The following is a 24,955-nucleotide window of genomic DNA, read 5'->3' as shown; positions in this document are numbered from 1 at the left end:
GAACTGGGACCCCAGCAGCTTGGAAAACCCACATGGAAAGCACTCTCTAGACCCCAATGCTCTTGTTTTTCTCTTTGAACCTCTTCTTCATTATGCAATAAAGCCTGGAGCTATGGCCCAAACTTGGGCAGCATTTTAAATGGAATCTGAATAATGAATCATCTCTGGCAAACACTCCAGGGCCACAGGCGCAGAAGGCTAGTGAGTGATGGGTTTTGCGTCTGACAGCCATCAATCCCGTGGCTCCTTCTCCCCATGGTCCCCTAATATGCACCTTCCATCACGGTAACAGACTGGAGCCGTGAAGATGAATGACACCCGGGGCTGCCTGGAGCACACATGGTCAGAGGTGCGGCGAGAACCCCCTGGCGATGCCAGGAGATGGGGGGACACTGCCCGAGAGGCAAGTGCCTGGGGGATGTGGAAGAAGGAGGACGTGTCCATGCAGAAAACTGGATGGTCCTAGGGCCGGGCGGGGGCTAGGCGGGTCATGGGTCTCCCATGCCTGGGACTCTCACCAAGGTGGGGCTAGTTGCCACCACACAGCGGGTCGGTTTTATTTGGATCCTGGTTTGTAGATTTTCTTTTATTTTTTGGATAATCTCAAGAGCTTAAAGTATAACAGTTTTAAACTTTAAAAAAAAAAAGTATGTTCTCATCACTATAATGTTTTGAAGGAAAACCCGTTGAGATCAGCTTTTTGGGGAGGAATACATCCTAAGATACAATTTGCCCCCCATCCTTGAAACAGACATGGACATGCATCGGCTGGATTGCAGTAAGGAGGTGAAGGCGCTTTTCCTCTGGGCTCAGGAGCACACAAAGAGACAACTTAGCACTGACTGTCGGGGGCTCTGAGGCCTGTCACAGCAGTAACATCTCATCCAACAGAACAACCCGCTCAGGACGCCGAGCTATGGGTCGGTCACTCCTCGAGGTGGCACATTCTATAGGATACCTGAGATCAGTGGTCCCCAACCCTTTTGGCACCAGGGACCGATCTCCTGAAGGCAGTTCTTACACAGACGGGGGAGACGCTTTCGAGATGATTCAGGCACATCACATATATTGTGCACTTTATTCCTATTATTACTACATCAGTTCCATCCACCTCAGATCATCAGGCATTAGATCCCAGAGGTCGTCTTAGATGACAGAGCCGGGGAACACGCTTACAGAGACACCAGCCCAGGACACAGAGACACTGCATTTAATTCCATTCAAGCACTGACTTGCTCTGTGACGTTGCACAAAGTCAGTTCTCAAGGCTTCGGTTTCTCCACTGCACAGGACACGTGCTAAATAGCACATGACTCACTGTGCTTTGTGAAGTCACAATAAACCTGGAGAAACACACTGTGATCCCAGGGTCACAAGCCATTAGATGATTCCTACAGCAACCTCACTCAGTCTGAGACTGACGTACTTCAACCATAAAAGCAATTCCACCAGATATCAACACAAAGAAGTCTCTTAGGACATGTGGTTTTTACATGATGGCTGTTGTGAGTGTGAGTCGTGTCTGACTCTGCGACCCTCTGGACTGTAGCCCACCAGGCTCCTCTGTCCAGGAGATTTACCAGGCAAGAATATTGGAGTGGGTTGTCATTTCCTTCTCCAAGGAATCATCCCAACTCAGGGACTGAACCCACATCTCTCATGTCTCCTGAATTGGCAGGCAAATTCTTTACCACTGAGCCACCTGGAAGACTTTTCAGATGATAGTTTAATATAAAATTTTTTCAACTTAGAGAATTTAAAAGAAAAACAATACTACTTAATCTATTTAGGGCTTCCCTGGTGGCTCAGATGGTAAAGAATCTGCCAGCAATGAGGAGACTGGGGTTTGATCCCTGGGTGGGGAAGAGCCCCTGGAGAAGGGAATAGCAACCCATGCCAGTATTCATGCCTGAAGAATTCCATGGACAGAGAAGCCTGGAGGGCTACAACCTACAGGGTCACAAAGAGTCAGACATGACTGAGCAACTAACACACACACACCCTAAATATTTTTTCTCACGTATGTCATGACCCCCAAATTACTTGACAAGGTTCCTGTCAAGTGTGGGCCTGTCCCCTGGAATCTGAGTGGGCCTGTGGCTACTTCACCCAAGAGAGGACAGCAGAGTGATGCAGCAGCCACTTGGCTTGCTGGAACATTAGCTCGTGGAGCCCAGACCTCACGTAAGAGGCTGACTGCCCTGAGACGGCCAGGCCCCAGGGCCGTCCTGATGCTCACACCACCACAGCATGCTGCCAGATCTGCCAGGGAGGGTGCATTCGGGTGCCCATCTCCCCAAGGTGCGTCCCCTCAGCCCTCCTGCCTTCCCAGACATGACCGCAGGCAAGCTAAGACAGGGACAACTGTTTCCACGGGGTCCTTTCTGAACTGTGGACCCACAGAGTCTGTTAGCATGTGAAGGTGGGGATCAAAAGCCACTAGATTCTAGGACCGTTTGCAACACAGCAGTAATAATGGAGCGAGAGCAAGGAGTACGGGCCTGTAAACACAAAACACGCCACGCCGGTGCCGTGAGCAGATGCAAGCACTGCCAGCGCTGTGTCCTGGTGTTACTGACATCGCCAATGACACTCAGGGCATAAAAACCACACAAATAAAGATACCTTGGGCAAGAACCCAGTGACAGCTGTTCTTAATTTCATCTCTTGGTGAACTCTCTGAAAGAAAACGTGCCTTGGTTATGTATGTTATGTAAACTGCTACGCTGTTAACTTGGGAGACAGACTCTAACATATCTTAATTACCTTAAATCTAAATGGCCTAAATATATCAATTTTAAAAAGGAGATTGGTAGAGTGGATTAAAACACACACACACACACACAAGTACAGCTGTCTACAAGAAACTCACTTCAGATTTGACCAAATGACAAACAGAAAGGAAAAGGATGAGGAAAGACATAGCGTGCAACCGTTAGTGAAACAGGAGGGGCCGGGTAAGACAAAGTAGGGGGACTTTTCTTGGTGAGAAGCTCCAGTGGTTGGACTTTTTCCAGTGGCTGAGAATCTGCCTTGCAATGCAGGGGATGCGGGTTCAATCCCCGGTCAGGGAGCTAAGACCCCACAGGCCGTGGAGCAACTAAGCCTGCGTGTTCCAATTACTGAATCCCACGCTGTAACGAGAGAGTCCATGCGCCGCAGTGAAAGATCCCACACGACACAGGGAAGATCCTACGTGTCGCAACTAAGACCCAACACAGCCTAATTAATTAATTCCTAGGGACAAAAAGGAACATTATCAAATAATACAGGCATCATTCCAACAGGAAGACATAATGACCCTAAACGCATATGCACCGAACAACAGAGCCACAAAATGCGGAGGGCAAAAACCAAGAAAGCTGAAAACAGAAATCGACAATTCCACAATCATGGTTGGAGACTTTGGTCCCCTCGTCAGCAACTTACTGAACCACTAGACACAAATCAGAAAGGATGCGGAAGAAGTGAACAACAGAGTCAACCAACAGGATCTGACCAATATGTGCAGAATACTCCACCCAACAAAAGCATGACACATGTATTTTTGAAGCCCATGGAACTTTCAGCAAGATAGACTATATCTTGGGCCATAAACAAACCAACAGTCTGAAAAGAAATGAAATTATATAGGATGTGTTCTCTGATCATAATGAAATCAAAGGAGAAACGAGTAACAGAAAGACAAGGAAATCTCTATAAACACTCAGAAATCAAACAACATGCTTCTAAGTAATCCATGGGCTAAAGAGGGTGTCTCAGAGAGAGTAAAACAAAATACAGTCAATTAAATAGTTGAGTGTTATAGGACATCTACCAAGAATAATTATTTTGAAATTGATTTTCAGTCTTGTGTTTCTGAGAGCATTACGCGGGCCTGTTACCTGTTAAGCTGTCCCTAATTCAAAATGAAATATGAGTAAGGGCCTGGCATGCTGCAGGGGCCTGTAAATACCTGTGGAGTGAATCAGTGCTTGGCTTTCTCTCCGTGGACAGACAGGCAGGGTGCAGGAGCCAGGGCACCTGGGTTCAAGCACCAGCCGTGTAATTCTGGGCAGATGACTGCAGCTTTCTTTGCCCCTGTGTCCTTGCTTGCAAAAATGCATGACTGCAATAAAGACCATCTCCCAGGGTCCTCGTGAGGACTGAAGTACATATACAGCAGTTAATACACAAAGCCCTTGAAGTGCGTGAATGTGAGCCAGAATATTATTTGGGGAGAAGGAAAGGAAGAAGAACGACTTCAGTTCCCCCCAGATGAAGGTCACGTGCTGGTTACAGAGCGAAGGTCAAGCAGGTTTCATAATATTCCACCTGGAGAATCACAATTTCCAGAGATCCGCTCCTGGACAGGCACGGCCTTGAGAACTGCCTGTGAGGCTGTCTCAGCTCTAGGGCTGGCGTCTCCATCAGGGCGGGAGCTCATGTCTGCACCTGCTCACCGGCATCCCCTGGGGGCTGCCCCGGTCCCGGTCCCTGAGATCCTGATCCAATGAGTGTGGCCGGGACACCCCAAGAGACTGCACGGTGCAGCGGAGGCCAGGAAGCATGCCTTAGAGACTGCAGTCCCATCGCCTCCACACTCGGGGGTTCCCACACCCTGCGAGGCCATCGCCGGAGCCCAGCGCCCTGCTGCAGAACGGTTCTAGCAGGTGAGGGAAGACCTTCTCCACCCTGAAGCACTCTGATGCCTCACTCTGAACAGCACCAGGAAAGGAGCATTCCGGCTGTAGAGGCCTGGTATGACAGAGGTTCCGTCCTTCAGAGGCCTGCCATGAGCGTGAACGCCTATGAACAAGCCTGAGACTAAAGGAGCCTCCCACCCTCGACACCTACTGTCCTTAAAAGGGCCGTGCAGGGTGCTGTGTACCAGTAAGGGTCTTGAGATGCCCCGTCTTCCCCATTTGATAAAATCCACTTTAGGGGACACTTCCCTGGCAGTCCAGTGCCTAAGACTTCACCTTCCTAACGCAGGGGTTGTGGGTTCGATCCCTGGTCAGGCAGCTAAGATCCCACATGCCCCGTGGCCAAAAAAAAAATCCAAAACATAAACAACAGAAACAATGCTGTGACAAATTCGATAAAGATTTTCAAAATAGTCCACATTAAAATTAGGCTTTGAAACAGAGAAGAGTGAGAGAGTTCTCCTCATCCAGCTGGGCAGCCACGTCCATGGGTGACCCGTGAAGGAGGCTGGAAAGGAACAGCTAGGGAAATTGGCAGAAAAGCAGAACGTGGTACCTGGAAAGCCAAGGAATGGAGGCGTTTTCAATGGACAGAGTTGGCATTCACAAGCCTCAACAACTACAGTTGAGACGTGAGTGAGGGTGAAGACAGAATTAGTGAGAAAACCAAAGTATCCCGATCTTGCAATACAGGAAGAATGGAAGAAAGAGAAGAAATCCAGCTGCATCAGATTAGTAACAGTGACAAATCCAGAGGCCAGCGTGCGGGCGCCTGGACAGCTGGCCCACACGCCACCTTGACCACCGGGCTCTCAGCGCAACAGTCTGCACCCCACAGTGGTGCCTTCTCTGTTTCAAAGCCTAATTCATCACAAGCACTTAATAGAGTCCTGAGAGAGTGAAATGAATATACACAGCAAGAGCATTTACTTCAGTGTTTTGCTCTTTAATGTGAGGAATATTATTGACAATCTCATTTCAGGAGTCATTTCCAGGTGGGGCTTCCCTTGTAGCTCAGTCGGTAAAGAATGTGCCTGTAGTCCAGGAGACCCGGGTTCGATCCCTGAATTGGGAAGATCCCCTGGGGAAGGAAATGGCAACCCACTCCAGTATCCTTGCCTGGAAAATCTCATGGACAGAGGAGTCTGGTGGGGGTCGCAAAGAGTCAGGCACGACTGAGCAACTAACACTTAACTTCTGGGTGGGGAAGTGGTAAAGAATCTGCCTGCCAATGCAGGAGACACAGGAGATGCAGATTTAATCCCTGAGTCAGGAAGATTCCCTGAGGAGGCAACGGCAACCCACTCCAGTATTCCTGCCTGGAGAATCCCACAGACAGAGGAGCCTGGTGGGCTACAGTCCACAGGGTCGCAGAGTCAGACACGACCAAGGGACTGAGCACAAACAAGTGCACACACGCAAAACAGTCTACTGGCACCCCTTCAGGTTCCCAGATACCAAAGAAGACCGACAGCAGCAGCTGAATTTTGTCCTCCAAAAATTCACAGGCTAACCACCCCGAGCACCTCAGAAGGTGCTGTGTTTACAGACATGAGCTCTCAAGAGGTGAGCATGTCCCTGTGAGGCTGTTAGGGGGTCCTAATCCAATCTGACTGGTTCCCTTATATGATGAGGAGGTCAGGACACAGAGAGGCATGAGGGATACACGTTTGCAGGGAAGAGCACAGGAGGACACAGTAGGGGCAGCCGTCTGCAGGCCAGTGATAAAGTGCTCGGACGGAACTAAACCTGCCCACACCTTGATCCTGGACTTCCAGCCTCCACTGATGGTACCTGCCCTGCAGTCCCGGGACCAGTGATGGCCACCATCAGTCACACGGGACCCACTTCCCCAAGGATATCGTGCGTGTGCACAAGGGTGTGTACTTGTTTAGGAAATCTAATCGGAGAACTTACAATTTTCTAAAAAAATGAGCTTCATACAGTTTAGACATGAGAAAGACACAATATAGATTCTTCTACCCCCACCCCAAACACACACACGTGCGTGCACACGCACACACAGGCATGCACACGGGCCGCCCAGAATCTGCCCACCTCCGTTGACAGCAACGCGTCCCCTGGATGCTCAGACTCAAGTCTCCAGCATCAACCCCGACTCCCTGATCTTGCTCATCCATCCACTGGCAAACATGCTTGCTCCATTCTCAAAACATGCCCAGCATCCGACCACTGCCAAGCATCTCCCCTGTCCCCATACTGGTCCAGCCACACAACCTGTGCACGCTCTCTGTAACAGCCCCGGAGAGGTCGCCCAGCTTCTACCAGCTCCACGGTCTGCCCCCAACACAGCACCCAAAATCACCCTTCCAAAATTTAAGTCTGATCATGTTACCCCCCTCAGCTGAAAACCAGCCTGGATCTCCCATTTCACTGAGGCATGTAAAGTAAGTCCCCACAATGGTCCATGAGATATGCAGCCCCCTGGCCACCCACCACTGGCTCCATCTCCCCTCTCTTCCCCAACAGCTCTGTCCAGCCCACACTGTCCCCATGTCGGGCACGGGGCAGGCTCCAGGCCGAGCCAGTGCCCCACCTCTCCTCTCTGGATCCTCCCCCCGCCCCCTGAGGTGTATGAAGGCCCAGCTCCCTCACCTTCTCCACATTTCTGTCCACCTGTCACGCCCCAGCATGAACTCATCTGATCACTGTATTTCAGACTGAAGTGTTCTCCCCAGAAGCCCTCCACTTGTGTGTGCACGTTAGTTGCTCAGTTTTGTCCAATGTTTTGTGACCCGCCAGGCTCCTCTGTGCATGGGATACTCCAGGTAAGAATATTGGAACGGATTTTCCTGACCCAGGGACTGAACCCAGGTTCTGCCTCATTGCAGGCAGACTCTTGACCATCTGAGCCACAGTGCCTTTATTTCCCTGATAAAGGAACCCATCTTTCCTCTTGCTGTGTGATCTGCTCCTTCAGATTTATATTTACTCTCTTCCCCAATTGGAATGCAAACTCCATGAGCTGTGCTCTGTCTGGGTTTGCACTTCGGGCTCCCAGTGCCCGGGATGGTGCCCGGAGGAGCAGGAGCTGAGAGGCTGCTGCTGCTAACGCCCATGTGACTGCCTCGGGATTCACCACACGTCCTTTCAGGACGCCGAGGGTGAAGAGGCATCCTTTCACCGTTACTCCTGGGGAAGAAAGTTAACCTACATTCAGACGCCAACTCACACTTCCACATGACGCTTCCTTTCTGAAGGATTATCTCATTTCTTTTTCCTCCTCAAGTTGACAACTCTGAAGAGCTTAAATTTTATTCCTGAAAGCTTGTGCTTTAAGATTTACTCGCGATCTGCCCCCAGAAACTTATATATCGGGTTAATATTTGAAAAGCACTACGAAATCAACTATATCCTAAAATACAGTATTGCTTTAGAAAGACAAACAATTTCACTCCAACCAACACCCCCAAAGAGGTGACCATTCCACCTCCCAGCGGTAGCTGTGGGTCCAGAAAGAAAAGGATGCATTTCCTTTATTTCTGCTCCTGCTCGGTCCCACTGGTCCGGGGTCCCAAGAGCACTGGACATTCAGTTTCTGTCATGGGAGTGAGGACACGGTCCCCCCACCCCACCAAGGCAGGAGGGACCACCACATGCCAAGGTCACGACAGAGTCTGCACCAAGTTCAAAGGCGGGACAAGGGAGTCTGGGGCCAGAGAAACAAGCATCTAAATCGCAGTTAACATGATGAGTGGAGTCAGTAAGAATGATGGGTGAAATCTCAGACAAGAAAAATAGGCGGGCATTGAAGGACTCCACTACTCGTAAACGTCAGCAGGCTCGAAGTCACAGCGCTAACAAAGGAGCCTGCAGCTTCCGCCCCAGGGCGTGGTCCTCGTCTGCCGCTCGGAGTTCTCAGCACAGAAATGCTTTTTCACACGCCAACCGCGAGACCCTTCCCCTGCCTCCATCTCCCGAGAGGATTCTCATCAGGAAGACACTGCAGGGATCGCAAAATCATTGCACTCCAGCCACAGGAGGCTTGGGGCTTGAGAATGGAACACGGCGGTCCCAAGGCAGGAACAAGAAAGAAGGAAAACTCACATCCTAAGATGTGCTGAAATAAATGCGAATACGGATAGTCACCCCAGGTTCAAAATTCTCTACATTATACACTTCCCAAGAGACACTCTCTTACATCAACAGACACATGCACAAAACTACGATTAGTCTGCTTAATACAGACACTGAAAAATGACCACAGACAACCACAATATTAACACTGGGTTAGAACCGAACTCTAATTTCATGAGAAGAACTTTTCAAAACTTTTAACTTTGCATATATTAAATGGCATTTTGGACATGAGTCAAGAAAGGGAAATGAACTTACCACAACTGTGGTGTCTTAGGGAAGGTTAATTATAATTCAGGAGAGTGTAAGAAGCCAGGGAAGGAGTCTAAAAAATGTCTGGGGCTATAAAAATGCCTCCCCCAGGCCCACCAACAAATAACAAAAATAGTAGTAATAAATAACACTTACTGTGCCGGGGATGCTATAAAAGCTTTATCTGTATGAACCCATATATCCTTGTGACAATCCCACGAGGTATTAGTAATGTCCACTTGGTGGCTCAGAGGTAAACAATCTTGCCTGTAGTGCAGGAGACCTGGGTTTGATCCCTGGGTCAGGAAGATCCCCCAGAGAAGGGAATGGCTACTCACTCCAGTATTCTTGCCTGGAGAATCCCATGGATGAGGAGCCTGGTGAGCTACAGTCTATGGGGTCGCAAAGAGTCGGACACGACTGAGCAACTTCCACTCACTCACTGTGCAGACAGACTGAGTGGAAGTCACTCTTTCTCTATTTACAGGGCGAAGAGCACACGCAGTCCCCTCTACCACAAAGCGTGCAGCCGAGTCTCCCACAACTGGGGGACTCACTGGGGTCAGCACAACCAAACTGTCATGGATAAACCTCAGGCCCTGGGAAAGCCAGCTTCGTGCTCACGGCATCTCCCGTGCCAGTTAGCTAAACGGCTCAGCTGAGATCTAAATCCGGGCAGCCTGGCTCCCAAGCCAAACTCATGAAAGAAGCCCACAGAAGGATGGGATAGTCTTATACATGTTCCCATCTGGGACACTGTGGAAAATGTATGCTGGCCTCCGCCCTGGTTCCCGGGGACCCTTGGGATGTCCTGGGTGACAGGAGTGTCTTTTGTTCTGTTGAGGTGACTCTGGGTGGGCTGCGGCTTGGGGGCTGGTCACTGGAAAGACAGAGTCATGACTAGAAGCTTGGAGTTTTCAGCCCCACCGCACGTTCTCTGGAGAAGGGCTGGGAGTGGAGTTAACGATCCTTCAGGCCTGAGTGATGACACCTCCATAAAGATCCCAAAGGCATGGGGCTTCAGAGAGCAGCCAGGTCGGTGAACAGGTGGAGACGCTGGGGGGTGGGACCCGGAGAGACCAGGGAGCTCCCGTCTCCCCACATGCCTGCTCTACAGATGGCTCCGACCTGGATGCTCATCAGCAACCTCCATTGCACCCTTTCATAATAAACCAGCAATTGAGTAAAATGTCTCTCTGAGTTCTGTGAGCTGCTCTAGGAAATTAACTGAACCCAGAAGGGGCCGTTGGAACTTCCAGCCTATGGCTGGTTGGTCACAAGCACATGTGATAACCTGAGGTTTGAAGTCAGGGAAGAGGGCAGTCTTGTGGGACTGAGCCCTTTACACCCGTGGAATCCGATGTACCTCCAGGTAGAAGGTATCAGAACTGAGCTGAACTGCAGGACACCCAGCTGGTGTTGGAGAAGTGCCTGCTGGATGAGTGGGGAAGACACACACACACACACACACACACACACACACACACACACAAACTGTAACTGGTGCAGAGCTCTTTTACCTGCCCATGAATCACAGCAGAATGGGAGGGTTTGCACTTTACATAGACCAAGATTGTAAAAACTAATTATATGCAGTTGTGATTGCAAATATGTCCAAGAAAAGACACTGGCTCCCCTTTCAAGGGCAGAAAATGCATCTCCTACAGGTGAAGCACAGAGACGAGCGACGGGGGCCAGGTCACCGGAGATGGGTTAACAGCAGAGAGAACACCGTGAAGCGGAGGGTAAGGGGTCCCCGGAAGAGGAGGAAGACGGACCATGGGCGTGGACTAGGATGGTTACTGCAAGAGAAATGCCAAACGCACATTAAATTAGCTTTCTACTTTAAAGACTCAAACACACAGAGATACAGACGAATAAAAGCATCACATGAAATCATCACTGTCATTTACTGAATAGTAAGTACAGTGCTTCTTTGTATGTTCCGACCTTAAATTCCTAGTCACTCTCTCAGACAAAAAAAATCAAATGAGCAAAACTTGACTCATCAGACTGCAGAGCCACCCTCTTCTCCGTTTCAAAGGAAGCTTTCTCCTTGCTCCCGTGCAGGCCAATCCCTCTTCCTGTGCCGCCATGCGTTCATGTATTCATTCAACGAACATGTACCAGACACTCCACTTAAGTGTCAGGGCTACCAAGGGATACGAGAAGCGGTCCCTCAGCTCAGGCTAGCGAGGGACGCAGAAAGCTTAGCCATCTTCGGACACAAGTGCTGTGAAAGAGGAGGAGATGGGGTTGGCGCCAAATACCCCATCTTGGGTTTTCACCAGCTCCCTCGACAAATTCATCTTTCTCTAGCCCTGTGAAGGAGTCGAGGATGTCCTTGGGAGTCCAGTGGTTAAGAATGTACCTTCCAATTCAGGGGACATGAGTTTGATCCTTTGTCCGGGAAGATTCCACAGGCCGAGGGGCAACTAACCTGAGCACCACACCTGCTGAAGTACAAGCACCCCAGAGCCCATGCTCTGTAACGAGAAGCCTGGGCACAGAAATGAGAGCACAGCCTACCAGCCCCAACTAGAGAAAAGACTGCAGCAGCAAAGACCCAGCCCAGCCAAAAATAAACAAACAAAACTTTAAAAGGAATGACCCATTCATTGAAAAAGGAGTTGAGTACCTCTGCTTTTAAACTTAAACCAAACAGAACCTCTCCCCTTCTATCTTCTTGCTAGGAACCTTTCACTGGGGAAGCAAAGCCGAGCTGTCAGTCTCTCAGCTGTGGTGACTCACTGACAGTTTCCAGCCCTACCAGTTCTACCCGAAGCCTCACTCTGCAACTTGAATGGCAACAACAGGCGCGAAATTCTGCTCCAAGCTCAGAAAATGACCCATCGCCTCCCTGGACTAATTACTGCCTGGGCCAGCTGCCTTCATGGGCCATCTGCTCTCTTGATGTCCCCAAATATCTCTCACTTCTGGATCCGCGGGTGAGAGCCGAGAGCATCCAGCAGCCAGTCCTGACCAACAAACAGCCCTGCTCGCCCATGTGACTTCCCAGCCCCTCTTGAATCAGCACACGGAACAGTCCCGATTTAGGCAGCTAAATATATGGCGCATTGTGCAGACCGAGCTGCAGATGGGAAGCCACATATGCGAGGCTGCTGCAGCTCACACTGACTTTCACAAGACCTATTTTTGGAAAAGAAGGGAAAGGGGAGAGACAGGCTTTTAAAAAAGGCACCATCAACGGTAGGGTCTTTTTACAAGAGGAGGAAAAAGAGGTGCCTTGTTCTCCTCTTTCTTGACATTTGAAGCCCCCATTTCTCTTAGAGAAGTCCCGGGAGGGCTTTAAGGAAAGTTAGAAAGCAGAGTTAGATGCCGCAGGGACCAGGAGTCAGGCAGACAGCATCAGAGCTGCGGGGCATCAGTGGGACGCAAGCTCCGCCAAACTGCTGTTTAGGGGCCAAGGATCCAGGGCCAGAGTCCTGCAGAGCTGATGAGGGTGACCGCACGGCTGTCTGCTGGGTCCTGCCCCCAGCCAGACACCTGCCACCCATCATGATGAGGGAGGACACAAAGAAGCTGTGCTCAGGCCTCTTCCAAGAGGCTGGTCATCGCCTTCCTAAGAATGACCCTCACCTCGGCAGGCTGGCAGCCTCCTCCAGCCCTGTTACTGAGGCTCAAGACTGCTCAAGACCGAGAACATGACCTACAATGTTATTTTTCTCGTCTGAGTCTCCAGAAGCAGGACAGAAATGCATGGACACCACCACCCTGGATTCAGCGTCTGTCCCAAACATCAGATTAGGTCACTTTGTGGAGATCAGACGCTACTTTCCTTTTTAATCATGTCAACATCATTCAGGCGCTGCTATATCCTTTTGCAAAGTATAAGAGCAACAGATTATCGTGTCTGGAAACACAGCATCACCTATAATTCCACCACTTGCAAACAAAACTATAAATGCTTTGATACAGTATTTTCATCCTCTTAATTTTTATAGTTAGATGAAAACTTTATCAGTACTTTCACAGCTAAAATTACAGTTTTTCCCATGACACAGTTGTCCCATTCTATTAGTAGTTAATAAATGATTTTTGGTTTCTTTACAATAGAATACACTATGCAAAATGCCAGGCTGGGTGAATCACAAGCTGTAATCAAGACTGCTGGGTGAAGTATCAACAACCTGAGAAATGCAGATGATACCACTCTAATGGCAGAAAGCAAAGAGGAACTAAAGACCCTCTTGATGAAGGTGAAAGAGGAGAGTGAAACAGCTTAAAATTCAACATTCAAAAAATGAAGATCTTGGCATCCAGTCCCACCACTTCATGGCAAATAGATGGGGAAACAATGGAAACAGTGACAGACTTTATTTTCTTGGGCTCCAAAATCACTGCAGATGGTGACTGCAGCCATGAAATTAAGAGACACTTGCTCCTTGGAAGCAGAGCTATGACAAACGTAGACAGCATACTAAAAAGCAGAGACATCACTTTGCTGACAAAGGTTCATATAGTCAAAGCTATGGTTTTTCCAGTGGTCATGTACAGATGTGACAGTTGGACCATAAAGAAAGCTGAGCACCGAAGAACTGATGCTTTTGAACTGTGGTGTTGGAGAAGACTCTTGAAAGTCCCTTGGACTGCAAGGAGATCCAACCAGTCAATCCTAAAGGAAATCAACCCTGAATATTCATTGGAGGACTGACGCTGAAGCTGAAGCTCCAATACTTTGGCCACCTGAGGTGAAGAGCTGATTCACTGGAAAAGACTCTGATGCTGGGAAAGACTGAGGGCAAGAGGAGAAGGGGCGACAGAGGATGAGATGCTTGGACGGCATCACAAGATCTGGGAGATAGTGAAGGACAGGGAAGCCTGGTGTGCTGCAGTCCATGGGGCTGCAAATAGTCAGACACGACTTAGTGATGTAACAACAACAACGTGATTTTACCAGTCTCCTACTCTCAGGCATTTGGGTTGTTTCTATTTTTTTTCACTATTACAAGCATTTCTGCGGTGAACCTCCTTGACGTAAACATTGACGGGCATTTTGAGAACAAGTCTTCAGAAATGAAAATACTGGGAAAAGGTATGAACATTTTAGCAGCTCTTGTCAGAAACTGCCTTACAGAATGGCTGCATCCATTTATATTCACATTACTAGGTATAAATGTTCATTTCACCCTACCAATGTCATGGACTGCCATTTTTATTATGGCAATTTAATATTCAATTTTTAATTTTTATCTACTTCTCACTTTTGCATGTGATTTTCAGGCATCCATGTCTCTTCTTTATGATCTGTTCGTATCTTTTGCCCATTTATCTTTCATAGTATTTGTCTGGACTTAAAAGTTTAAGCAAGAACTGCTATCAGGCTCATTGTACCTTGAGCCACATAAAGTAGGGTCTGTTTAGATCGCACTCTGAGCATTTGATGTATGCCTCTCTGTTATTCACTCATCTGCAAAGGACATGACTGATTCTGAATAAATTTGGCACATAATTGAAGGGTATGAGACATACTTTTATATTCACACACTTTATGTGAGGCCACACACAGTCTGCTATTTTTCATGAATTCCAGGGCCGTTGAGTTTGTGGGTAGAGATTCCTGAGATGAATGATTTCATTAAATATGGAGAGAAGGTCAAGCATACTCCATACTATTAATAAACTCTACATATTCAAAAGTTGAGGAGGTTCAACCATGAACTTGAAAATGAATAAAAAGTTCAAACTATTGCCTTTTGGGAACATTGGCAACTAGTGAGAATCTCTTAGGAAATGGCTGGAAATTCATAGGATTTCAGTAACAAAATATTACCTACATGAGAACTGTGGGGGCTCCTTTCAGAGGCGCCCACAGCCCTCATCCTAAGGTCTGCCAGCACAGCCCCCGGGGCCATGCCCAATGCACAGTAGACATTCAATAAATGTCTGTTGAATAAACACCTATCCCCGGGTGCCGAAAAAGGTCCATCTAGTCAAAGCTATAGTTTTTCCAGTAGTCATGAACGAATGTGAGAGGTGGACCATAAAGAAGGCTGAATGCCAAAGAACTGATGCTTTTGAGCTATGGGACTCTTGAGAGTCCCTTGGACTGTAAGGAGATCAAACCAGTCCATCCTAAAGGAAATTAGTCCTGAATGTTCATTGGAAGGACTGATGCTGAAGCTGAAACTCCAATACTTTGGCCACCTGATGTGAGGAACCAATTCATTAGAAAAGATCCTGATGCTGGGAAAGACTGAAGGCAGGAAGAGAAGGGGATGACAGAGGATGAGACGGTTAGATGGCATCACCGACTCGATGGACATAAGTTTGAGCACACTCTGGGAGGTGGTGAAGGACAGGGAAGCCTGGCGTGCTACAGTCATGGGGTCGCAAAGAGTCAGACATGACTGAGTGACTGAAGAACAAAGGGTGCCAACCCCTCCTGCCTGATTCGGATCACATCTCCCGCCTCTCCCCTGTGTCCAGCTGACTCCTGCACCTGACCTGATTCGGATCACATCTCCCGCCTCTCCCCTGGGTCCAGCTGACTCCTGCACCTCATCCCTGTTGAGCCCCTGAACTCTGCACCACCTGCTCTGCATGGCCACCCTGCCATATGCTGCCAAGCCTCTGCAGGTCCTGACACCCGTTGGACTGGGTTTTGCCCTCAAAGCTTTTGTCCCTTCAACAGCAGCAGGAGGCCCAGCTGTGTTGTGGCCTCACATCTGGCCCACCCTGCAGCCAAGCTCCTAGCCCTCTGCCAATGGTCACCGACCAGCGATGGCACGCAGGCTTTTGGTTCTTATGCTTGAAGGCTTGGCCTCGGGCTAATGACAGTGTGTTTGGAAGACGATTTCCAAACTGGAAACTCATCATTCAGGCAGTCAGTTGACTACGGTCAGAAACATGTAAACAAGAATTCTTTGTATTTCTGTCTGTTGAATTAATCTTATAGTAAAAGTAAGATATAGGTCTTCATTCTTCCAGCCTCTGCCCACTTCCCCATCCAGTCTCTGCCAGTATTGGTGTCTCATATAAGAAAGACATGATTTAGCACTTACATAAAGGGGAAAGAGGTCTGACATCAATAAATACCACTGCTGCCTAAAATCCCTTTTGAAAAAGTGTGATGTTAAGTATGTTCCTGGAAGCGTGTTCACTACACACCCTGGAGAAATGCCTACGGAAAAGCCCAGGGGACTTCCTGATGGTCCACTGCACGCCATCCTCCGTACTTCCACTCAGGGGCAAGGGTTCAATCCCTGCTTGGGGACCGAAGAAACTGCTGCCTCGCAGCATGGCCAGAAAAAAAAAACAAGCCCAGGATTCTATTGCTGTTGTTGTTCAGTCGCTAAGCTTTTGGTTGGACCCCAAAGCTACCACCTGCCAATGTACTGAGCCCTATCCTGCCCTCCTGTTCCATGGCTGCAGCCTTGATGCAGGAGTCTTCGCCACCTCAACTATTTTTAAAGCTTTTTCATTAATCTCCCAGCCTTTGCATTTTTTTGAGGACAGAGATTATATCATATTTATTTTTAAGTAGCTTTACTGAGATGTAATTCACATACCAAACAATTCAGTGTTTCAACTTTACAAGTCACCCTTTTTTTTTTTTTTCACTGTATTTACAGAGTTTTGCAACCACTCAGTTCAGTTCAGTTCAGTCGATCAGTCGTGTCCGACTCTTTGTGACCCCATGAATCGCAGCATGCCAGGCCTCCCTGTCCATCACTAACTCCCGGAGTTTACTCAGACTAACGTCCATCTAGTCAGTGATGCCATCCAGCCATCTCATCCTCTGTCGTCCCCTTCTCCTCCTGCCCCCAATCCCTCCCAGCATCACAGTCTTTTCCAATGAGTCAACTCTTTGCATGAGGTGGCCAAAGTACTGGAGTTTTCAGCTTTAGCATCATTCCTTCCAAAGAAATCCCAGGGCTGATCTCCTTCAGAATGGACTGGTTGGATCTCCTTGCAGTCCAAGGGACACTCAAGAGTCTTCTCCAACACCACAGTTCAAAAGCATCAATTCTTCAGTGCTCAGCCTTCTTCACAGTCCAACTCTCACATCCACACCTGACTACTGGAAAAACCATAGCCTTGACTAGATGGACCTTTGTTGGCAAAGTAATGTCTCTGCTTTTCAATATGCTATCTAGGTTGGTCATAACTTTCCTTCCAAGGAGTAACGGTCTTTTAATTTCATGGCTGCAGTCACCATCTGTAGTGATTTTGGAGCCCCCCAAAATAAAGTCTGACACTGTTTCCACTGTTTCCCCATCTATTTCCCATGAAGTGATGGGACCAGATGCCATGATCTTCGTTTTCTGAATGTTGAGCTTTAAGCCAACTTTTTCACTCTCCACTTTCACCTTCATCAAGAGGCTTTTTAGTTCCTCTTCACTTTCTGCCCTAAGGGTGGTGTCATCTGCATATCTGAGGTTATTGATATTTCTCCTGGCAATCTTGATTCCAGCTTGTGTTTCTTCCAGCCCAGCGTTTCTCATGATATACTCTGCGTATAAGTTAAATAAGCAGGGTGACAATATACAGCCTTGACGTACTCCTTTTCCTATTTGGAACCAGTCTGTTGTTCCATGTCCAGTTCTAACGATTGCTTCCTGACCTGCATACAGATTTCTCAAGAGGCAGGTCAGGTGGTCTGGTATTCCCATCTCTTTCAGAATTTTCCAGTTTATTGTGATCCACACAGTCAAAGGCTTTGGCATAGTCAATAAAGCAGAAATAGATGTTTTTCTGGAACTCTCTTACTTTTTCCATGATCCAGCAGATGTTGGCAATTTGATGTCTGGTTCCTCTGCCTTTTCTTTTTTTTTTTTTTTGCTTTTTTTTTTTAATTTATTTATTTTTTATTTTTATTTTTTTAAATTTTATTTTATTTTTAAACTTTACAATATTGTGTTAGTTTTGCCAAATATCGAAATGAATCCGCCACAGGTATACATGTGTTTCCCATCCTGAACCCTCCTCCCTCCTCCCTCCCCATACCCTCCCTCTGGGTCGTCCCAGTGCACCAGCCCCAGGCATCCAGTATTGCGCATCGAACCTGGACTGGCGACTCGTTTCATACATGATATTATACATGTTTCAATGCCATTCTCCCAAATCTTCCCACCCTCTCCCTCTCCCACAGAGTCCATAAGACTGTTCTATACATCAGTGTCTCTTTTGCTGTCTCGTACACAGGGTTATTGTTACCATCTTTCTAAATTCCATATATATGCGTTAGTATACTGTATTGGTGTTTTTCTTTCTGGCTTACTTCACTCTGTATAATAGGCTCCAGTCTCATCCACCTCATTAGAACTGATTCAAATGTATTCTTTCTAATGGCTGAGTAATACTCCATTGTGTATATGTACCACTGCTTTCTTATCCATTCATCTGCTGATGGACATCTAGGTTGCTTCCATGTCCTGGCTATTATAAACAGTGCTGCGATGAACATTGGGGTACACATGTCTCTTTCAATTCTGGTTTCCTCAGTGTGTATGCCCAGCAGTGGGATTGCTGGATCATAAGGCAGTTCTATTTCCAGTTTTTTAAGGAATCTCCACACTGTTCTCCATAGTGGCTGTACTAGTTTGCATTCCCACCAACAGTGTAAGAGGGTTCCCTTTTCTCCACACCCTCTCCAGCATTTATTGCTTGTAGACTTTTGGATCGCAGCCATTCTGACTGGTGTGAAATGGTACCTCATAGTGGTTTTGATTTGCATTTCTCTGATAATGAGTGATGTTGAGCATCTTTTCATGTGTTTGTTAGCCATCTGTATGTCTTCTTTGGAGAAATGTCTATTTAGTTCTTTGGCCCATTTTTTGATTGGGTCATTTATTTTTCTGGAGTTGAGCTGTAGGAGTTGCTTGTATATTTTTGAGATTAGTTGCTTGTCAGTTGCTTCATTTGCTACTATTTTCTCCCGTTCTGAAGGCTGCCTTTTCACCTTGCTAATAGTTTCCTTTGTTGTGCAGAAGCTTTTAAGTTTAATTAGGTCCCATTTGTTTATTTTTGCTTTTATTTCCAATATTCTGGGAGGTGGGTCATAAAGGATCCTGCTGTGATGTATGTCGGAGAGTGTTTTGCCTATGTTCTCCTCTAGGAGTTTTATAGTTTCTGGTCTTATGTTGAGATCTTTAATCCATTTTGAGTTTATTTTTGTGTATGGTGTTAGAAAGTGTGTATTCTTCACAGAGCTAGAACAAATAATTTCACAATTTGTATGGAAATACAAAAAAACCTCGAATAGCCAAAGCTATCTTGAGAAAGAAGAATGGAACTGGAGGAATCAACCTACCTGACTTCAGGCTCTATTACAAAGCCACAGTTATCAAGACAGTATGGTACTGGCACAAAGACAGAAATATTGATCAATGGAACAAAATAGAAAGCCCAGAGATAAATCCACGCACATATGGACACCTTATCTTTGACAAAGGAGGCAAGAATATACAATAGATTAAAGACAATCTCTTTAACTAGTGGTGCTGGGAAAACTGGTCAACCACTCGTAAAAGAATGAAACTAGAACACTTCCTCTGCCTTTTCTAAAACCAGCTTGAACATCAGGAAGTTCACGGTTCACGTATTGCTGAAGCCTGGCTTAGAGAATTTTGAGCATTACTTTATTAGCATGTGAGATGAGTGCAATTGTGCAGTAGTTTGAGCATTCTTTGGCATTGCCTTTCTTTGGGATTGGAATGAAAATGGACCTTTTCCAGTCCTGTGGCCACTGCTGAGTTTCCCAAATTTGCAACCACTGCTGCTGCCGCTAAGTCGCTTCAGTCGTGTCTGACTCTGTGCGACCCCAGAGACGGCAGCCCACCAGGCTCCCCCGTCCCTGGGATTCTCCAGGCAAGAATACTGGAGTGGGTTGCCATTTCCTTCTCCAATGCCTGAAAGTGAAAAGTGAAAGTGAAGTCGCTCAGTCGTGCCTGACTCCCAGTGACCACATAGACTGCAGCCCACCAGGCTTCTCCATCCATGGGATTTTCCAAGCAAGAGTACTTAAGTGGGGTGCCATTGCCTTCTCTGTTGCAACCACTACCACCATCTAATTTTGGAGTGCTTCATTGCACTAAAAGGAAACCTTGTAGCTATATTAGCAGTCACTCCTCACCCCTCTCCCCACCCACCCACCGGAGGTCCTAGGCAACCAGCAATCTACTTCCTGTCGCTACAGACTTGCCTCTTCTGGACATCTCAGGTAAGTGGATCACACAATATGTGGTCTTCTGTATGTGGAGTCTCTTCACTCAGCATCATGTTTTCAAGGGACGTACGCTTTGCAGTGTAGATCAGTCGTTTGTTTCTTTCTGTGGCAAGTAATTTTGCACGGAAGTCATTTGGTGTGCATCAGTCCGTCTAAAGGTGGACATCTGGGTTGTTCCCACCATCCGGCTGTCAAGAATATCTGTATCCAAGTTTCTGTGTGAACATACATTCTACTTTCTCTCGAGTCATACCTTTAAGCAGAACCACTGGGTCATGCAGAAACTGTTTCCCACGTTGAGGAACTGCCAAACTATTTCCCAAACTCTCAGCCCTCTCGAATATCCCCTCTACCCTGCTATCATAGTGACCAGGCTAGCCACAATTAAAAATGGTCAATAATGGCACACGCCCTGTAGGGTAAACTAGAAACCCTGAAATGCACATAAACCCGTGATGATCTTGGTACTAATTTTCAGGGTCACCATCTTGCCACACCTCCTCCCACCCAGAGCTACATCCTCTTACTGAATACTCCAGCATCCCGCCTGCAGGTCCCCAAACATCCTAGGGTTCACACGCCTCCAGGTTCTGCCTTCGTCTCTCCCGCTGTGCAGAGCAGCCCCCCGGCCTGAGCCTTCTCTGTGAAGACCTTGCTGACCCTGCGGTGGGCTGGGCCAGTCTCTCCCCTGGACCACTTTAAGGTGTGACTCTGCTGTCATCACCTGCAAGGGGCAGGGGTAGTGTGTGTGACTCTGGCTGCCCCCAGCGTGGATGACGCTGGCACATGGGCCCCCCAGTGAATGAACAGACTGAACATCCAAGCCTTCAGAAACCTCAGAGCTTAACTCTCCTATTATCCATCTAGCCCTCTACTTAAGAAGCTATGACACTTTGTGGGACTTCCCTGGTGGTCCAGGGATTAAGAATCTGCCTTCTAATGCAGAGGACTCAGGCTTGATCCCTGGTCAGGGAACTAAGATCCCACACACCATGGAGCAACTCAGCCCACGCACCACAACTGAAGAGGCCGCGTGCTGCAACAGAAGACCGCGCACGATGCGATGGAGAGCCGGTGCGTCACAAACAAAGCTCAACGCAGCCACACAGACGCAAGAAACAGACATTCGAAAGGAGGCTCTGACACTCCCGGCCACACCTAACCCACCACCTCCTGGAATCTCATTTCCCCTCCACTCTGTCCTCTACCATCAGCGTCCTCCCCACAAACACCCACATCTCCAGATTGTGTTTTCCAGACCAACTGATAAGCCAGTGGAACCTCCAAGGATGGAAAGTCTGTTCCTTCCCTTCATCTACATTCACAGCAAAGATGGGGTTGAGGGCAGAAGGAGAGCCAGGCAGGACGCAGGCCAGCGTTTCCACGATGAAGCCACTCCCCTTGGGGTCCAGCCCTCCTGCACCTCAGTTCCTTCAGCTCCTTTAAGGAGGATGAAGCCACCAGGGCCAAGGTTCAGCACCTGGCAGCCCACCTCCCCATGCACCCCCGCCCACCTCTAATCAGCAGCCCCAGTGGAAGCAGGCAGATACGGATGAGAAATGCTTTACAGACCCCAGGGACTGCTGATACTCTAAGCAAAGCATAAAAGGTAATCTCACCACTGCCCCCCAAAAGCTCCCATCCTTGAGAGAATCAGATAGAGCCTGACTAGTGATGCAGGAAACTCTGGCTGCTGCTGACAGAGACATTTACAATGTAAAGGAACTGGGGTGTGGGGGGGTTTGGGGGGGCGGTGCTCTCTACAAAAGGGCTGTGTTCAAGGGTGTATGTGCATGTACTTCCCTGGTGGTACAGTGGATAAGACTCCACCTACCAATGCAGGGGACACAGGTTCAATCCCTAGTCCAGGAAGATCCCACCATGGGATCCCATGGCAACTAAGCCCATGCACCACAACGACTGAGCCAGCCCTCTAGAGCCCACACTCCACAGGAGGAGAAGCCCCTGGAATGAGAAGCCCGCAAACTGCAAGCTCTCCATCCTGTCCTGCCTGCAGCCACCTCCGTGAACCATCTGCTCATCCCCCCACACCCCACCCACCGCACAGAATCCCTCCTCTTCCTAATTTCTGCATCAAGACCCCCAGAGGCCCCCCAAGCACCCGGAAATGCACCTTAACACCTGTCTTACCTTTCCTCCCCAAGGCACGCCAAGCACCATGGCCTCAAGCACCCAGCCCTCCAGACACCCGGCCCTGGGACCTGGCTTGACTTGTCTAGCAAAGCTTAGCATCGTGGTCCTCAGGGCATCCCTGGAGGTTAAGCTGAGGCATCAACAAAGGATGCAGAACACTCAGGATCCTCACTCTGCCTCAGCCTCCTGGGAACCAGCCCCTCCCCAGTCTTGGCTGCAGAGCACAGGAGATCACTGCGCAGCAGCCACTAAAGTTTTGGAGCCACTTCCACATCCGCTTGTTTTAAAACGGGTCTCAGGGCACCATCAAAAGCTTCACTTTCTCGTGACTTTTGGCTCAGCTCCATCTCATCCTAAAATCAAATCTTGCGGCATCTGACCCACTCTTGCTTCCACTAACCCTAGAAAAGCTGGAGCAAGTGAGCTGCCCAGGCTGGTTCAGAACCACCCCACAGAGAAGGCAGACACTGCACCTCACACAGGACTCACATTATCCAGTGTTTAGATGGTTACAATAATAATTCAGGAGGCTACATTGTTTTCCTAAAAGAAATGAGTCCTGAATACTTATTGGAAGGACTGATGCTGAAGCTCCAATACTCTGGCCACTCAATGAGAAGATCTGACTCACTAGAAGAGACCCTGATGCTGGGAAAGATTGAAGGCAGGAGGAGAAGGGGACGACAGAGGATGAGATGGTTGGATGGCATCACCGACTCGATGGACATGAGTTTGAACAAGCTCCAGGAGATGGTGAAGGATAGGGAAGCCTGGTGTGCTGCAGTCCCTGGGGTCGCAACAAGTCAGACACAACTGACCGACCAGACAACAACAAATTGTTTTATGGCTGCAGGTGCCAGAGCTCTATTTAAAATATGCCATCAAAGCCAAAAGTTGTGCCACTCAGACCTGAACAGGAGGTGCTGAGCCACAAAGGGCAGTGTTCTTTTCACTTGAGATAAACAGTTGGGTTTCCGAATGCACAGGATCTGATGTTTTTCTCCTTTATCTTCTTTTCCCAGATGGTTGTACCAAAGATTCATGCTATTATGTGAGAATCCAATGCAAAAATCAGTGCCAGAAGAAACATCTGGAAATAGGGGTCAACATCACTTCCTCTATCTTTTAGAGATAGATAATAATTCAGTCAGCGTGGATAACAAATTAGACGGTCATCAGCAGGCGTTCCCCTCTGCAGGTTTCACGGAACTGCAGGAGGTGGCCACGGTCAGAGAAGACTGTCCGAGTCCCTCCTTTCCAGAGAGCAGGATCCGGAGGGCTGGGGCACCCCTCATGAACGGTCCCTCAGCAAAGCCGAGAGGAACAAAGCTGAAGCTGTGCTTCGTATTTGCAGGAGGCGGGGCCGGGTGGGCCTTGGGGGACATGAAACTCGGCCTCTGACTGAAGGACAAGGAGACCCAGCTGCTGGGAGGTGCGGGGTCTGGACCAGGGTCGCCCAGCCCCCACCCTGGCATCATGCCTCCTGCCCCAGGGCTGGCTTTTCAGTCTACACAACCATTATCATCCGGAAGCATTCTCAGACTTTCATTATTCCTCGTCTGAACACAAAGAACCCCCAGCCTTATCACAGGAATTCAGGGTTCACCCAACCCATGACCCTCGTGTGGAGCCCTACAAGCGTGTGGAGCCCAGGTCTGCCCGGAGACTCCCACTCAACTGCCTGCTGACACCCACACACAAAAGGGTCCAAAGTTAGGCTTACAAACCCAAACATGTTATCTTAGAGACAGACTTCATCCTTACAAGGTTCTGTCGCTTGTTCTGATTACCATGGAAAGTGAAAGTGTGAAAGTGTTAGTCATTCAGCCTGATGCTTTGTGACCCCATAAACTGTAGCCTGTCAAGCTCCTCTGTCCACGGGATTCTCCAGGCAAGAACACTAGAGTGGGGTACCATTCCCTTCTCCAGGGGATCGTCCCGACCCAAGGATTGAACCCGGGTGTCCCCCACTGTGGGCAGGTTCTGTACCATCTGAGCCACCAGGGGAGCTGCAAACTTCCAGTTTACAAACCTAAACATGTTATCGCAAAGACAGACTTAATCCTTACAAGGTTCTGTCACTTGTTCTAATTCCTATAGAAAAAAGATTTCAAATCAGACCCGTTCTCTTCCCTTCTTTCTCCCTGACTAGGTGTAGATCAAAGAATCATGAACCAGGATTGCAAAGACCTTCATATGTAACTCAGTCCAGCCACCTCTCTGATGACAGAGTCATCAGTTACAACCTCCCAGCTATCCAGCTGATGACAAAATCCTTGTAGAGAAGGAAACCCCACTTTGTTCAGAAACGTCTCTGTCTGACAGTTATTCCTTGCACTGGATTTCACTCTGCCTTCCTGCAGTTCCTGGCCAGTGGAATCTTTTGTTGACACCCATTTACTGAGAAAGTAAAAACTGCCTCCATAGTCTTTTGTGATAAGAATGAAAAAGTGGTATCAACTATGTGTACGACAATCGTACAAAACAGCTGAGTAGACTTTCCCCAAGTTTGGAAGGCGTGTGTGGACCGACCTGCCTTCGCACACAGGGTGTTGCCCACACGGGGCAGCGTGAC

The 24,955-nt window shown here is 48.3% G+C and overlaps 1 protein-coding gene and 1 non-coding gene across 5 annotated transcripts in view; both read right to left on the bottom strand.

Moving 5' to 3' along the window:
- The window catches only part of CSGALNACT1 (chondroitin sulfate N-acetylgalactosaminyltransferase 1), a 339,116-nt gene that overhangs the window by 54,918 nt on the left and 259,243 nt on the right, over positions 1 to 24,955 (bottom strand). The gene's annotated exons all lie outside the window — the stretch shown is intronic.
- LOC139180241 (U1 spliceosomal RNA) lies at positions 9,520 to 9,684 on the bottom strand. Its single transcript, XR_011564577.1, has one exon. It is a non-coding gene; the product is annotated as a U1 spliceosomal RNA (small nuclear RNA).

Source organism: Bos indicus, chromosome 27, assembly GCF_029378745.1.
Source record: "Bos indicus isolate NIAB-ARS_2022 breed Sahiwal x Tharparkar chromosome 27, NIAB-ARS_B.indTharparkar_mat_pri_1.0, whole genome shotgun sequence".
Lineage (NCBI taxonomy): Eukaryota > Metazoa > Chordata > Mammalia > Artiodactyla > Bovidae > Bos > Bos indicus.
The sequence above is the reverse complement of the archived record's forward strand: the minus strand, read 5'-3'. Positions and strand labels throughout refer to the sequence as shown.